Here is a 14,170-nt window from a genome sequence, read left to right as displayed (position 1 = left end):
GTTTCTCATCCCTAGAACAAACACTTGATGGCTATTGAGAGAAGCAGCAAAGTAATCTGCAGCTTCCTAGTCTGTCCTTGCAGGGGAAAAGATAATGCTTGGATAAAGAATTGCACAATTAAGCTTAAAAACTGATGCCAACGTCAGTTTGGGGAGGTCAGTAATTTTCATTAGGATTGTGGAATTGGGGAGAGGGTCAATTGCCCTTTCCGTGGTTCCAGTCTTGATTGGGCTGCCTGCAGCTGTTTTATTATTATTAAGAAACATCAAAATAAGTTTGACATTTCATGAGAACAGAGAAACACCCCTTTTCAGGGGGGCGGGAAACCACTTGCAATTAGGTAATTAAACAGCTCTGTTTATCTGACCTATCAAAAGTAAATGACCTTTCCTCCTTCACTCTTTACAGGTTACAAAGGTTTAGGTCAGTGATGGCCAAACTTGGCCCTCCATCTGTTCTGGGACTACAATTCCCATCATCCCTGACCACTGGTCCTGTTAGCTAGGGATGGTGGGAGTTGTAGTCCTAAAACAGCTGGAGGGCCAAGTTTGGCCATCACTGGTTTAGGTGATAAATGCCCAAAGGTAAACCCTCCAACAAGAGCAACAAGCAGTATTTTTGCACAGCGAGGAAATCAAGTATCTTGGCCATGACAACTTTTGTGCTCTTGGCGGCTGATTTCCCAACCTCTGAGATTGTAAAAGCTCGTACTGTCACATTTTGCAAGTTCCCAGCTCAGATTGTGGTTTCCTTACATAACTGAGTGGGAAGGTTCACATGAGTGAAAGAGAGGCATTCAGCCCTGACACAAATTATGATCAAAGTTCATCATTATCTGTGCTTAAATGCCCATTAACAAGCAAACAAAAAACCAGACACAAAATATACTCAGATTGCAAAAATTAAAACAGCATACAAGACAGTGGTAAGCAGAGGCACAAAGTTAGCAATAAATTTATCTGTAAAAGGTTCTTAAGCAGAGACTTCTACACAATCATTCACCTATGTGGGGAAAACACAGCCCTGTCATTTACCTGGATTCTGTATCTTGATCATACTAAAGAATAACACCTCTATCTGCAAAATGCCTGTCATGACAGGCAGGGTGAGAGTGGGCGCTGTGTTTGTCTGTGTGTTCGGTATCACGCATGGCAAGGTGCAGAATCAGTGGCCTTCCGGACATTGTTGGAAGCCCAGTTCCCATCCAGCATGACAACTGGTCTAGGATGGTGGAAGGTGGTCTAACAACACTTGAAGCACCCTACGTTTGGTAGCTCTACCCCACGGGATCCTTTTGGGGAGGGGCAGGGTCATCGGGTACCGGATGTGGAAAGCAGTTATTTCCCCTTCTTTATTTCCAGCAGTGTTACTTTTCTGCCTTGATGGCAGTGATATGCTTTAAAAAGTGCATGTGATCTTTGCATCAAATGTTTTGCAACTATAGGCTTCAAGCAGTGTGTGTTAAAGAGCTTTAGGTGCTCATAAAATCTTGCATGATGGTTTTATTGCGCTGGCATGTGAAATAAAGAGCACACACTTTATATAAACTTTATAAACACACTTTATAAACTCAAATGCACACATTCACACTGCACAGCTATAATGTTTGCAGAGGAATCCCATGGGGAAATGTATACGACTGCTGTCCTAGTCAATAAACTGAGCAAACCATTTACAGTGCGTTGCACAACTAATATGATGCTTCCAATGATTCAGAAGGAATACTTTGAATACTATTTTAAATACAAGTACTTATGCAAATTGTCAAAGAAGAGCAAGCAGGCTGTCTGCAGGTGTCTGGTGATGTGAAAAGGAATGGCTGTAATCCTTCACAAATGAGTAAATCCCATGTACTGTCCTTGCTTAACCTAAATATAGGTGGGTTGCAACTCACAGGCAATAACTTAATTAAAAACTTCTTTATAGCTGCTATTCTATTTTGTCTTTTTAGTTTACTGGAGTCCGCTGTTTTATATTCTCCTGTTATTTATCAGTGTCTGCTGACCGTATTGGGGCTGATTCTGTTACCCGCAAATTGTTATTAATCAGTTTTTGTGAGCTGGCTTGTGAGGAAAGCTGTCCTAAAAGGCAGAGTATAGATTTACTATGAATGCTTTATAGAAACAAATAGGTCTGTGTGCTGAAACACAAAGACATTCTTACCCCTCAATTCAGCAGAAATGAGAAAATGCCTCTGCTGGATGAAGTGTGTTGTAACATGTTACAGCAAGTGTGCTTTTTCCTGTATAACTATTTTTCATATGCTAATTTATGCAGATATAATCTTAAATATAGACCTTAAATATATGCAGCTACATGACCGACCCAATTTCTTATTCAGATTGACAGCCCTAACGTAACACACCTGAACAAATGCATACAGAGAGCTGGGTGTTGGTGATGCAAGCACAAATTACATTGTAAGCAAGAGTACAGTGGTACCTCGGGTTAAGTACTTAATTCGTTCCGGAGGTCCGTTCTTAACCTGAAACTGTTCTTAACCTGAAGCACCACTTTAGCTAATGGGGCCTCCCGCTGCTGCCACGCTGCCAGAGCACGATTTCTGTTCTCATCCTGAAGCAAAGTTCTTAACCTAAAGCACTATTTCTGGGTTAGCGGAGTCTGTAACCTGAAGTGTATGTAACCCGAGGTACCACTGTACAGTGCTATGTGCCGCTGTTTGTGGACAAGCATCACACCCTCCTGTGGGTTCCCTTTCAGTGGTGGCCAACCACAGTTTCACGTGCTCAGGGGCAGGCATTACCTTGCAGCAAGTGTCCCCCATGAGAAGGGTTTTACCAGTGTTGAAGCAATGATTCTTCAACATCAACTTCGTTGGACTGGTCATGTTGTACGGATGCCTGATTATCGTCTTCCAAAGCAACTACAGTGGTACCTCGGGTTGCAGACGCTTCAGGTGACAGATGCTTCAGGTTAGAGACTCTGCTAACCCAAAAACAGTACCTCAGGTTAAGAACTTTGCTTCAGGATGAGAACAGAAATCGCGCAGCGGCGGCAGCGGAAGGCCCCATTAGCTAAAGTGGTACCCAGGTTAAGAACAGTTTCAGGTTAAGAATGGACCTCCAGAACGAATTACCGTATTTTTTGCTCTATAAGACTCACTTTTCACTGTGCAGCGATCCCTCTTGCTGTTCTGGCTTCTGAGATTCAGAATATTTTTTTCCTTGTTTTCCTCATCCAAAAACTAGGTGCATCTTGTGGTCTGGTGCGTCTTATAGAGCGAAAAGTACGGTAAGTGGTACCCGAGGTACCACTGTACTCTATTCCAAACTTAAAAATGGAAAGCGTAATGCTGGTGGTCAACAAAAGAGGTTTAAAGAGTCTCTCAAGGCAAATCTATAAAAAAAGTAGTATAAACACCAACAATTGGGGAACACTGGCCTGCGAGCGCTTCAATTGGAGAACAGCATTTACCAAAGGTGACATGGGCTTTGAAGACACTTGAACTCAGGACAAAAGGGAGAAACGTGCTAAGATGAAGCCACGTTGGCAAACCCTCACTGTGATCGACTCCCGCCTGGAAACCTATGTCCCCACTGTGGAAGGACGTGGGGATCCAGAATTGGCCTCCACAGGCACTTAGGGACTCACTGTTAAGACCGTGTTCATGGAAGACAATCTTCCTCAGCTACGAGGGATCGCCAAAGGAGACTCTTTCCATTATAGCAACTACTGAGAAAGCACAGGGGTGAACTCTGGGGCACCACTGTGGTGGAAGCTGGTGCCCTCCCATACGTGACTATAGTGGTACCTCGGGTTACATACACTTCGGGTTACATACGCTTCAGGTTACAGACTCCGCTAACCCAGAAATAGTGCCTCAGGTTAAGAACTTTGCTTCAGCATGAGAACAGAAATCGTGCTCCGGTGGCCTGGCGGCAGCAGGAGGCCCCGTTAGCTAAAGTGGTGCTTCAGGTTAAGAACAGTTTCAGGTTAAGAACAGACCTCCGGAATGAATTAAATACTTAACCCGAGGTACCACTGTACTCAGAATTAGGTGCCATTGAATTCAAGGCTAGATTACTGCAAGGTGTTATACATGGGGCTGCCTCTGAAGACGGCTCAGAAACTTCAGCCGGTGCGGAATTCACCGGGGCAAGGCGGTTTGAGCATATTACACGGATTCTGGCCCGACGGTACTGGCTGCCAGTTAGTTTCAATGCAAAGTACTGGTTTAACTATAAAGTCTTAGGCGGCTCAGGACTGCAATACCCCAAGGACCGCCTCTCTCCATATGAACCTACCTAGACCCTGAGATATTCTGAGGCCCTTCTTCGTGTGCCTCCTCCTGAAGAGGTCTGGAGGGTGGCAACATGAGAATGGGCCTTTTGTACACAGTGGCTCCCCACTTGCAGGATACGCCCCCTAGGGAGGTTCGCCCGGCACTTTTGCTACATATCTTTAGGTGCCAGGCAAAAATGTTCTCCCAGGCCTTGGGATGATTAAACAACGCATGGCCTTTTAAATGTGTTACTGCTTTTCTGTTATGCATTTCTGTGTTTTTATACTGCAAACCGTGCTGCGTTCTTCAGATGAAAGGTAGAATATAAATTTAATAAATAACAACAACAACAAAACAACAACGTGTGCATAGGACTGCGGTCTAAAGCTGCTCCTTGCTGCTGGTGACCTTAGCCATAAATAAATTATCTGTACTTTTGCATTCTTATCCGCGCTCGAGTTAAGGCAGTGCAGGCAGATCGCCTCCCAAGGCTGCCGAGCCGACCATATTTTTCGCTCCATAAGATGCACCAGACCATAAGACACACCTAGTTTTTGGAGGAGGAAAACAAGAAAAAAATATTCTGAATCTCAGAAGCCAGAACAGCAAGAGGGATCGCTGCGCAGCGAAAACAGTGATCCCTCTTGCTGTTCTGGCTTCTGGGATAGCTGCGCAGCCTGCATTCACTCCATAAGACACACACACATTTCACCTTACTTTTTAGGAGGCAAAAAGTGAGTCTTATAGAGCAAAAAATACAGTAGGTGCAAAATAACAACAACAACTATATTTGTACAAGTACCTCCTAAGAAGATCCATAAAAAGCAACTGTAGCAAAAGGAATTGTTTTGAAAATAAGAACTATTTTGGAAAGAAAGTAAGAACGGTTTCCTCCCGGCTTGGGGCGCCCTGTTAGTGAAGTCCGCTCCTGTGCTTAGCACCTCTGCCCTGGGTTCTGCTCTTGGTCACGAGAGAGGGTGACAGTGTGGTGGCTGTTGGTCACACTAAAGCATGGGTAGGCAAACTAAGGCCTGGGGGCCAGATCTGGCCCAATCGCCTTCTAAATCTGGCCCGCAGACGGTCCAGGAATCAGCGTGTTTCTACATGAGTAGAATGTGTCCTTTTATTTAAACTGCAACTCTGGGATATTTGTGGGGCCTGCCTGGCGTTTTTACATTAGCAGAATGTGTGCTTTTATTTAAAATGCACTTCTGGGTTATTTGTGGGGCACAGGAATTCGTACATTTTTTTTTCCAAAATATTGTCCGGCGCACAACATGGTCTGAGGGACCGTGACCGACCCACGACTGAAAAAGGTTACTGACCTGTGCACGAAAGGATGACAGGAAAAGCAACTGTAGCAAAAGGAACTGTTTTGAAAATAAGAACTATTTTGGAAAGAAAATAAGAACGGTTTCCTCCTGGCTTGAGGCGCCCTGTTAGTGAAGTCCACCCCTGTGCTTAGCACCCCTGCCCTGGGTTCTGCTCTTGGTCACGAGAGAGAGTGACAGTGGGATGGCTGTTGGTCACACTAAAGGGTGACAGAAAAAGCAACTATAGCAAAAGGAATTCTTTTGAAAATAAGAACTGAAGTCCACCCCTGTGCTTTGCACCGCAGCGCTGGGTTCTGCTGTTGGTCACGAGAGAGGGTGACCAGTGGCTGCTGTTGGTCACGCTAAAGGGTGACGGGGAAAGAGAGAGACCTCAAGAGATCCATCCCTTCACCTGACACCGAGCTTTTCTTCCTCTTCGTCCCCCTTGTCCACGCACCTTAACCCTTCATTTTCTACCCCCCCCCACTTTCTCCCCCCTGAATATGCTCCCCCGACCCCTCCTCCCTCTGCACGGCCCCTTTTCACCCCCACCAGAGGCGGCGCTTGAAGAGAATGGCGGACAAGAAGGCGGGGGGGGGGGGGAGAGAGAGAGAAAGAGAGAAATTCTCACCCGCTCAGCGACGCGGCGCGGATGGCGGAGCTGGACTGAGGGAACCCGGAAGTCAGCTCCCAACAAGCTAAGAGGGAGGGAGCGCGCCACTCCTGACGTCACGCCGCCGCCCGAGGAGCCGCAGAGATAAGTAGGCGGGGAAAGGTTAGAGAGGCCCACGAGGTCACAAATTGCCAGCTGCAAAGCCTACTCTGTCCCCGCCCCGTCCAGCCTCTGCCTCGCCGGGAGTGGCTGCGATTAAAGCAGCAGCGTGTTCCCCATTCAGGCTACGCGGGGGAAATATTTTATTCATTCATTCATTCATTCATTCATTTATAACCCCAAAAATAATAGAGGGGAAGCGATTAAGCAGCAGTGTGTTCCTCATTCAGGCTACGCGGGGAAAATATTTTATTCATTCATTTATAACCCAAAAAATAATTGGGGTGGGGAAGCGATTAAGCAGCAGCGTACTGTATTCCCCATTCAGGCTACGCGGGGAAAATATTTTATTTATTTATTCATTTATAACCCCAAAAATAATAAAGGGGGGGGGGAGCGATTAAGCAGCAGCGTGTTCCCCATTCAGGCCACCGGGGGAAAATATTTTATTTATTTATTCATTTATAACCCCAAAAATAATAAGGGGGGGAGCGATTAAGCAGCAGCGTGTTCCCCATTCAGGCTACATGGGGGAAATCATTTATTTATTTATAACCTAGAAAATAATAGCAAGAAAAGGTGATTAAGCAGCAGCATATTCCCCATTCAGGCTATGCGGGGGAAATCATTCATTCATTCATATCCCCAGTATGATTATCTCAATTGCATGCACGCCCTCCACTTTGCGGACAGCTGCGTCTGCAGCTGGGCTACATTGCAGCGAAGGGCCACAGCTCAGCGGCAGAACATCTGCTCTGCGTGCAGAAAGCCCTGGGTTCAGGACCAGCCCGCTCAAAAAATGCATTGTCCACTATTTGGTGGTGGCAGCAGCTGTGCCACCAGGGGTGCCGACTTGTAAAAAATATTGGGGGGGCCCAGTGGCGTAGTGTGGGTTGTCAGCACCCGGGTCAAGGCAAGTAATTTGCGCCCCCTAACCCGTGGATTTTAGCACTTGAGTGTGAGCGCCCCCCCCCCCGATGTTGCGCCTGGTGCGGCCGGACCCCCTGCACCCCCCACGCTACGCCACTGGGAACAGCTAAGGGAGCTGGGCATGTTTAGCCTGGAGAAGAGGAGGTTAAGGGGTGATATGATAGCCATGTTCAAATATATAAAAGGATGTCATATAGAGGAGGGAGAAAGGTTGTTTTCTGCTGCTCCAGAGAAGCGGACACGGAGCAATGGATCCAAACTACAAGAAAGAAGATTCCACCTAAACATTAGGAAGAACTTCCTGACAGTAAGAGCTGTTTGACAGTGGAATTTGCTGCCAAGGAGTGTGGTGGAGTCTCCTTCTTTGGAGGTCTTTAAGCAGAGGCTTGACAACCATATGTCAGGAGTGCTTGATGGTGTTTCCTGCTTGGCAGGGGGTTGGACTCGATGGCCCTTGTGGTCTATTCCAACTCTATGATTCTATGATTCTATGAGGCTGTGTCAGATAGGGTGGAAATTTCATCCTTTCTGTCCCTCACATGGGAAACCGAAAAACACCCTCTCAGAATTAACTAGGGACCAGGATTACCAAAGCCCCATTCTCCCTGCAACCGCTTGGGTATCTGGTGGGCACCCAGTGAAATTATTTCCAACCACAAAGTCCAATACAAAGTATTTTTGTGGTAGGGAAGGAGTTTCAGCTTTGCCTTGTGGGCTGTTCCTCCAAGCTGTCTTCGCGGCGCGTAACAGCCTGGAAGAGAATCAGCGAGAGGATCTTTAGAATTCAGTGCAAATTGAATTTCACCGGAATAGCTCGGAGGTGCTGGCAGCCCGCTTCCCTCCCCCCCACCCTGCTTTTTCGTTTTCTAAACAAGTGATCGGACTCTTCCCCTCCCCTCAGCCCCATGAAACAAGTCCCCAGCGCGAAAAGAAATAATAATTAAAAAAAAAAAAGAAGATAACAAGGAAGGGTTGTTTTCCAGAGCGAGGTGGAAGCCGCCCATCGCAAGGGCAAAATCTCTGCGGTGCGTAATTACGCGCGGCTTGGAGAGCTCTTTCCCCCCCCCCCCCATTACCCGGGCCCTAGCGGTGCCCGCGGCAAGGTGAGGTTCTCCCTCTCCGGCAGGCGCCTCTGCGCGCCTTCACCCCATTCTCCAGCCCCGCCACATCTGGGAACATCATTAAGGAGTCGCCTCTGCAGCTCAGGAAGTTTTCACACTTCACGTTTCATTAAACGCAGGTCTTCTCGGATTCCTTGGGAAAGGGAGAAGCGGGAGAGAAAGGGGAGAGGCGCTGGGCGCGGGTCGGGGGAGAGCGCCTGATTTGCAGCTGTTGGGCTTTCAAAGCCAAATAAAACGGCCAGTCTGCGGAGCGCAGCCGCAACGGCGGTGGGGGGCGCGCGCGCTAGGGCGCAAGGCTGGCGGTGGCCCCGGCGGAGGAAGGAACTTGTCCCTTCCCTCTGGACTCGCGCTCCCCGCAGATGTTGTGCCCGGTGCGGCCGGCACCCCGGTGCGGCCGGAACGCTGTGGGTGCGCGAGGGAGGAGGGCGGCCCCCGGGGGCTGGGAGAGCCGGGCTGCTGTGGCCGAGAGGGCTGCTCTGCCGGGCGCCGCTGAATATAACTAATAATTTTCTTAAATTATTGGGGGGGCTGAGCCCCCCCAATAAAATTTTTGAGGGGGCTCGGGCCCCCTCAGGCCCCATGGAGTCGGCGCCTATGGGCGTAGCGTGGGCGTGGGGGGTGCCAGGGGTGCCGGCCGCACCGGGCACAACATCTGCGGGGAGCGCGAGTCCAGAGGGAAGGGACAAGTTCCTTCCTCCGCCGGGGCCACCGCCAGCCTTGCGCCCTAGCGCGCGCGCCCCCCACCGCCGTTGCGGCTGCGCTCCGCAGACTGGCCGTTTTATTTGGCTTTGAAAGCCCAACAGCTGCAAATCAGGCGCTCTCCCCCGACCCGCGCCCAGCGCCTCTCCCCTTTCTCTCCCGCTTCTCCCTTTCCCAAGGAATCCGAGAAGACCTGCGTTTAATGAAACGTGAAGTGTGAAAACTTCCTGAGCTGCAGAGGCGACTCCTTAATGATGTTCCCAGATGTGGCGGGGCTGGAGAATGGGGTGAAGGCGCGCAGAGGCGCCTGCCGGAGAGGGAGAACCTCACCTTGCCGCGGGCACCGCTAGGGCCCGGGTAATGGGGGGGGGGGGGGAAAGAGCTCTCCAAGCCGCGCGTAATTACGCACCGCAGAGATTTTGCCCTTGCGATGGGCGGCTTCCACCTCGCTCTGGAAAACAACCCTTCCTTGTTATCTTCTTTTTTTTTTTTAATTATTATTTCTTTTCGCGCTGGGGACTTGTTTCATGGGGCTGAGGGGAGGGGAAGAGTCCGATCACTTGTTTAGAAAACGAAAAAGCAGGGTGGGGGGGAGGGAAGCGGGCTGCCAGCACCTCCGAGCTATTCCGGTGAAATTCAATTTGCACTGAATTCTAAAGATCCTCTCGCTGATTCTCTTCCAGGCTGTTACGCGCCGCGAAGACAGCTTGGAGGAACAGCCCACAAGGCAAAGCTGAAACTCCTTCCCTACCACAAAAATACTTTGTATTGGACTTTGTGGTTGGAAATAATTTCACTGGGTGCCCACCAGATACCCAAGCGGTTGCAGGGAGAATGGGGCTTTGGTAATCCTGGTCCCTAGTTAATTCTGAGAGGGTGTTTTTCGGTTTCCCATGTGAGGGACAGAAAGGATGAAATTTCCACCCTATCTGACACAGCCTCATAGAATCATAGAATCATAGAGTTGGAATAGACCACAAGGGCCATCGAGTCCAACCCCCTGCCAAGCAGGAAACACCATCAAGCACTCCTGACATATGGTTGTCAAGCCTCTGCTTAAAGACCTCCAAAGAAGGAGACTCCACCACACTCCTTGGCAGCAAATTCCACTGTCAAACAGCTCTTACTGTCAGGAAGTTCTTCCTAATGTTTAGGTGGAATCTTCTTTCTTGTAGTTTGGATCCATTGCTCCGTGTCCGCTTCTCTGGAGCAGCAGAAAACAACCTTTCTCCCTCCTCTATATGACATCCTTTTATATATTTGAACATGGCTATCATATCACCCCTTAACCTCCTCTTCTCCAGGCTAAACATGCCCAGCTCCCTTAGCTGTTCCCAGTGGCGTAGCGTGGGGGGTGCAGGGGGTCCGGCCGCACCAGGCGCAACATCGGGGGGGGGGGCGCTCACACTCAAGTGCTAAAATCCACGGGTTAGGGGGCGCAAATTACTTGCCTTGACCCGGGTGCTGACAACCCACACTACGCCACTGGGCCCCCCCAATATTTTTTACAAGTCGGCACCCCTGGCTACGCCACTGGGGGGGGGGCCATACCGGGGTCCTGCCCCGGGAAGTTTTCTAAGTTCCCCGCCGGGCGGGGCCGCTGCAGAAGGGTGAGTGGCGAGGGCGGGACGGGGTCGCGCTCCTTTCCTCGGCTGCCCTCGTCGCGCGCCTTGGCTCCCGCGGCCGGCGAGGGGAGCCCGGGCCGCGCGCGGCTGCTGCTGCCGCTGCCGCCTCTCCTGGGGGCGCCGCCTCCCCGGGGGGGGGAACGCTGTGGGTGCGCGAGGGAGGAGGGCGGCCCCCGGGGGCTGGGAGAGCCGGGCTGCTGTGGCCGAGAGGGCTGCTCTGCCGGGCGCCGCTGAATATAACTAATAATTTTCTTAAATTATTGGGGGGGCTGAGCCCCCCCAATAAAATTTTTGAGGGGGCTCGGGCCCCCTCAGGCCCCATGGAGTCGGCGCCTATGTGTGCCACGCTCCTTGGGGGCTGGATCTGCCACCTCTGCAGTGGCCTCGGTGAACAGAAAGTGCTACTCTCAACCCTAGGGAGAAAATGGCGGGGTGGTGGTGGGGGAAACCAAAGCTGAGATGTTCCGGAAGCTCTGCAAACTCAGCATCTTAGTAATCAAGTGTAATTAAAAAAAAATAATCAAGGTCTTATATATATATAATAAATGTTCATAAATGTACCAACCAAGCACGTACATAGATATGTGGACCACATGTCTGGAGCAGCACAGGAGGACTGCCCTGAAACCATTTTGACTCCCCAGCTGAACAAATGTTTTCTCTGCAAGGAGGGAGGGGGTGAGGGAACCTTCCCATTGTCTCAGGAATTGGGTAATCACCATTTCAAAGGAATGGCCCGACTACCAGGAAAGGCAATCAGATAAGGCATTATCAGATAACCTGGCAGACAGGAAGAACAACAACATTCACATTTCTGTTGTAGACCACCTTTTCTGTGATGTAGGTATGATGTTTGTGGGGGGTGGTATTGGGTTACACCCTTTCTGTGATGGATGTATGGAGGGTGGTCTGGAGCTCCAGGGCGGGGAATTTAAAATGTCTATATAAGGGCAATATATATAATTTGAATTGATGCTTTTCAATTATGGTGTTGGAGGAGACTCTTGAGAGTCCTATGGACTGCAAGAAGATCAAACCTATCCATTCTGAAGGAAATCAGCCCTGAGTGCTCACTGGAAGGACAGGTCGTGAAGCTGAGGCTCCAATACTTTGGCCACCTCATGAGAAGAGAAGACTCCCTGGAAAAGACCCTGATGTTGGGAAAGATGGAGGGCACAAGGAGAAGGGGAAGACAGAGGACGAGATGGTTGGATAGTGTTCTTGAAGCTACCAGCATGAGTCTGACCAAACTGCAGGAGGCAGTGGAAGACAGGAGTGCCTGGCGTGCTCTGGTCCAGGGGGTCACGAAGGCTCGGACACGACTAAACGACTAAACAACAACAACAACAACATATAAGGGCAGGCACACCTTGGTTCTGGGTCCTCCTCCTTTCCTGCGTGTGAGGTGAGCACCCTGTTGCAATAGTTAATAAAGCTCAGTGTTACAAGCTGCTTTGCTTCTCAATATTCTCTGGTTGGCCTCTGTTATTTTCTCCTACCAATAGGGAACCTACCAAGGACTCTCAGCTCAGCTCAGCTTACTATATGAGGATAATGGACTGCCCTTATGTTGGAAAAGCATGTTGTGTTTAATGTTTAAAACCTCAGAAATCGACATACACCAGCTGGGGGGAAAGGAACCAGTCTCCCTTTTATTTTATAATTTAATTTTTTATATTTTTTATATTTTTTGATAATTTATTTCTATTTTATTTCAATTTTATTTCATTTCAGGCTGCTGCCAGATCAATCACAGCTATTGCACAAGCCTGAATTTCGCCGTCGGTTTCTATGGCTAATAAAGTCTTTCTATTTGCGCAGGGGGAAACCAAAATACGCTATTAAAGGATTTCAAAATGCGAGCTCAGAAATCACCGCCCTGTGCAAGGCGCGCCACTCTTCTTTTATCTCTACATTCTATAGCGAGGAATGGGCGGGGCAAAGGATCTGATAGGACAGGGGTGGAAAACAGAGGCGGGTCTTTCCTTTGCGCCCCCTGCCGGCCACCAGGATTACTTCCCCCCCCCCTTCCGCCCTTGGATCCCGCCTACTCAAAGCTGCCTGCGCTCGATGATTGGCAAACACACCCGTTCTGGGATTTCACTGGCTGAAAGCGGGCAACACACTGAACAAGCTCCTCCCCCTGAGAAAGCTTAGATGTAGTAAAGAAGAGAAGAGCATATCTGAGCTTGGGGAAAATGCAGGCATTCTTAAAACAGACCAGAAAGAGATGTTTCCCTGCTCCCTGCAGCATGTCTCTGCCTGGGAACTGGTAGCTTTCAGCTAGGAAAATGTGAGATCCTAAAATAATACTCCCGGGGACGCGGGTGGCGCTGTGGGTTAAACCACAGATTCTAGGGCTTGCCGATCAGAAGGTCGTGGTTCAAATCCCCGCGACAGGGTGAGCTTCTGTTGCTCGGTCCCTGCTCCTGCCAACCTAGCAGTTCGAAAGCACACCAGTGCAAGTAGATAAATAGGTACCGCTCGGGTGGGAAGGTAAATGGCATTTCCGTGCGCTGCTCTGGTTCGCCAGAAGCGGCTTAGTCATGCTGGCCACATGACCCAGAAGCTGTACACCGGCTCCCTCGGCCAATAAAGCGAGATGAGCGCCGCAACCCCAGAGTCAGCCATGACTGGACCTAATGGTCAGGGGTCCCTTTACCTAGGGCTTTGCTTGGGGAATGGTTTTCTGCAACGGAGGTCACATGGAACTGGGGGGGAGCCCCTCTGACCATGCGCAGAGTATACGACTCAAATTTGAGCCAGGACTCGGTTGGGCGCTCCATAACTAGTTCTCGCTTCCTGCATATAAACCTGCAATATAGAAGTAAATAAGTAAATGAGAAAGAGTACTCTGGCCCATACGCAGAATGCCTTTCCCCTTTTTCCAGCAACCATTCATGCTTTAATCTGGAATTGTGAGGCTAATCTACCCCTTTCCTCCCCTCTTCAGATAATATTTTCTTGGTTCAAATTTCACTTGTAGGATGAATTCGATGTGGCCTTAGGCAAAGCTGAAATCTCTTGGCATCATATCTCGATATCTGCAATATGAAGACAGTAACCATGGCAAGGATTACAGAGTTGTTGTAAAGATCCCCAAGAGAGCTGTTGATGGCCTACTGTCAGCAAGGGAAGATTTGCCTCCATCATAATCGCTCCCTTGCTTCAGAGGTCCTTAGTGGGAGATGCTGGCTAGCAGGTGGCAGCTGAAACCACAAAACATTGAGGCCAGGAGCAGTTGTCTGAATAATCCTGGCTTCGCATGCACCCAATGTTATTTCTGTGCTGCCTGGTATTAGTTTTATTCCTGGAGTCTTTTGTAAGTAGGTTTGGGAGCTTCGTGAGAGGCTGTGAAGTGGGATACAGTTATTTTACAGACGTAAATGTGAACTGCTTTGAAATCCCCCTGGCTTGTATGAGTGCTAAACATGAGATAACAAAAGATGTTAGATAACGAAAAGGG

General features: G+C 49.3%; 1 protein-coding gene across 2 annotated transcripts in view; it reads right to left on the bottom strand.

Annotated features, from left to right (window-relative positions):
- The window catches only part of PLEKHM1 (pleckstrin homology and RUN domain containing M1), a 45,628-nt gene extending 39,341 nt beyond the window's left edge, over positions 1 to 6,287 (bottom strand). Inside the window, exon 1 of one of the 2 annotated variants that reach the window (XM_028702678.2) lies at positions 6,189 to 6,287. The gene's annotated coding sequence lies outside the window, so the exon portion shown is untranslated. The remainder of the gene's footprint in view (positions 1 to 6,188) is intronic. The other variant, XM_077917482.1, reaches the window with a different exon arrangement.
- Between the last annotated feature and the right edge of the window lie 7,883 nt (positions 6,288 to 14,170).

Source organism: Podarcis muralis, chromosome 13, assembly GCF_964188315.1.
Source record: "Podarcis muralis chromosome 13, rPodMur119.hap1.1, whole genome shotgun sequence".
Taxonomy (NCBI): Eukaryota; Metazoa; Chordata; class Lepidosauria; order Squamata; family Lacertidae; genus Podarcis; species Podarcis muralis.
This window is presented reverse-complemented; position numbering and strand designations above follow the sequence as displayed.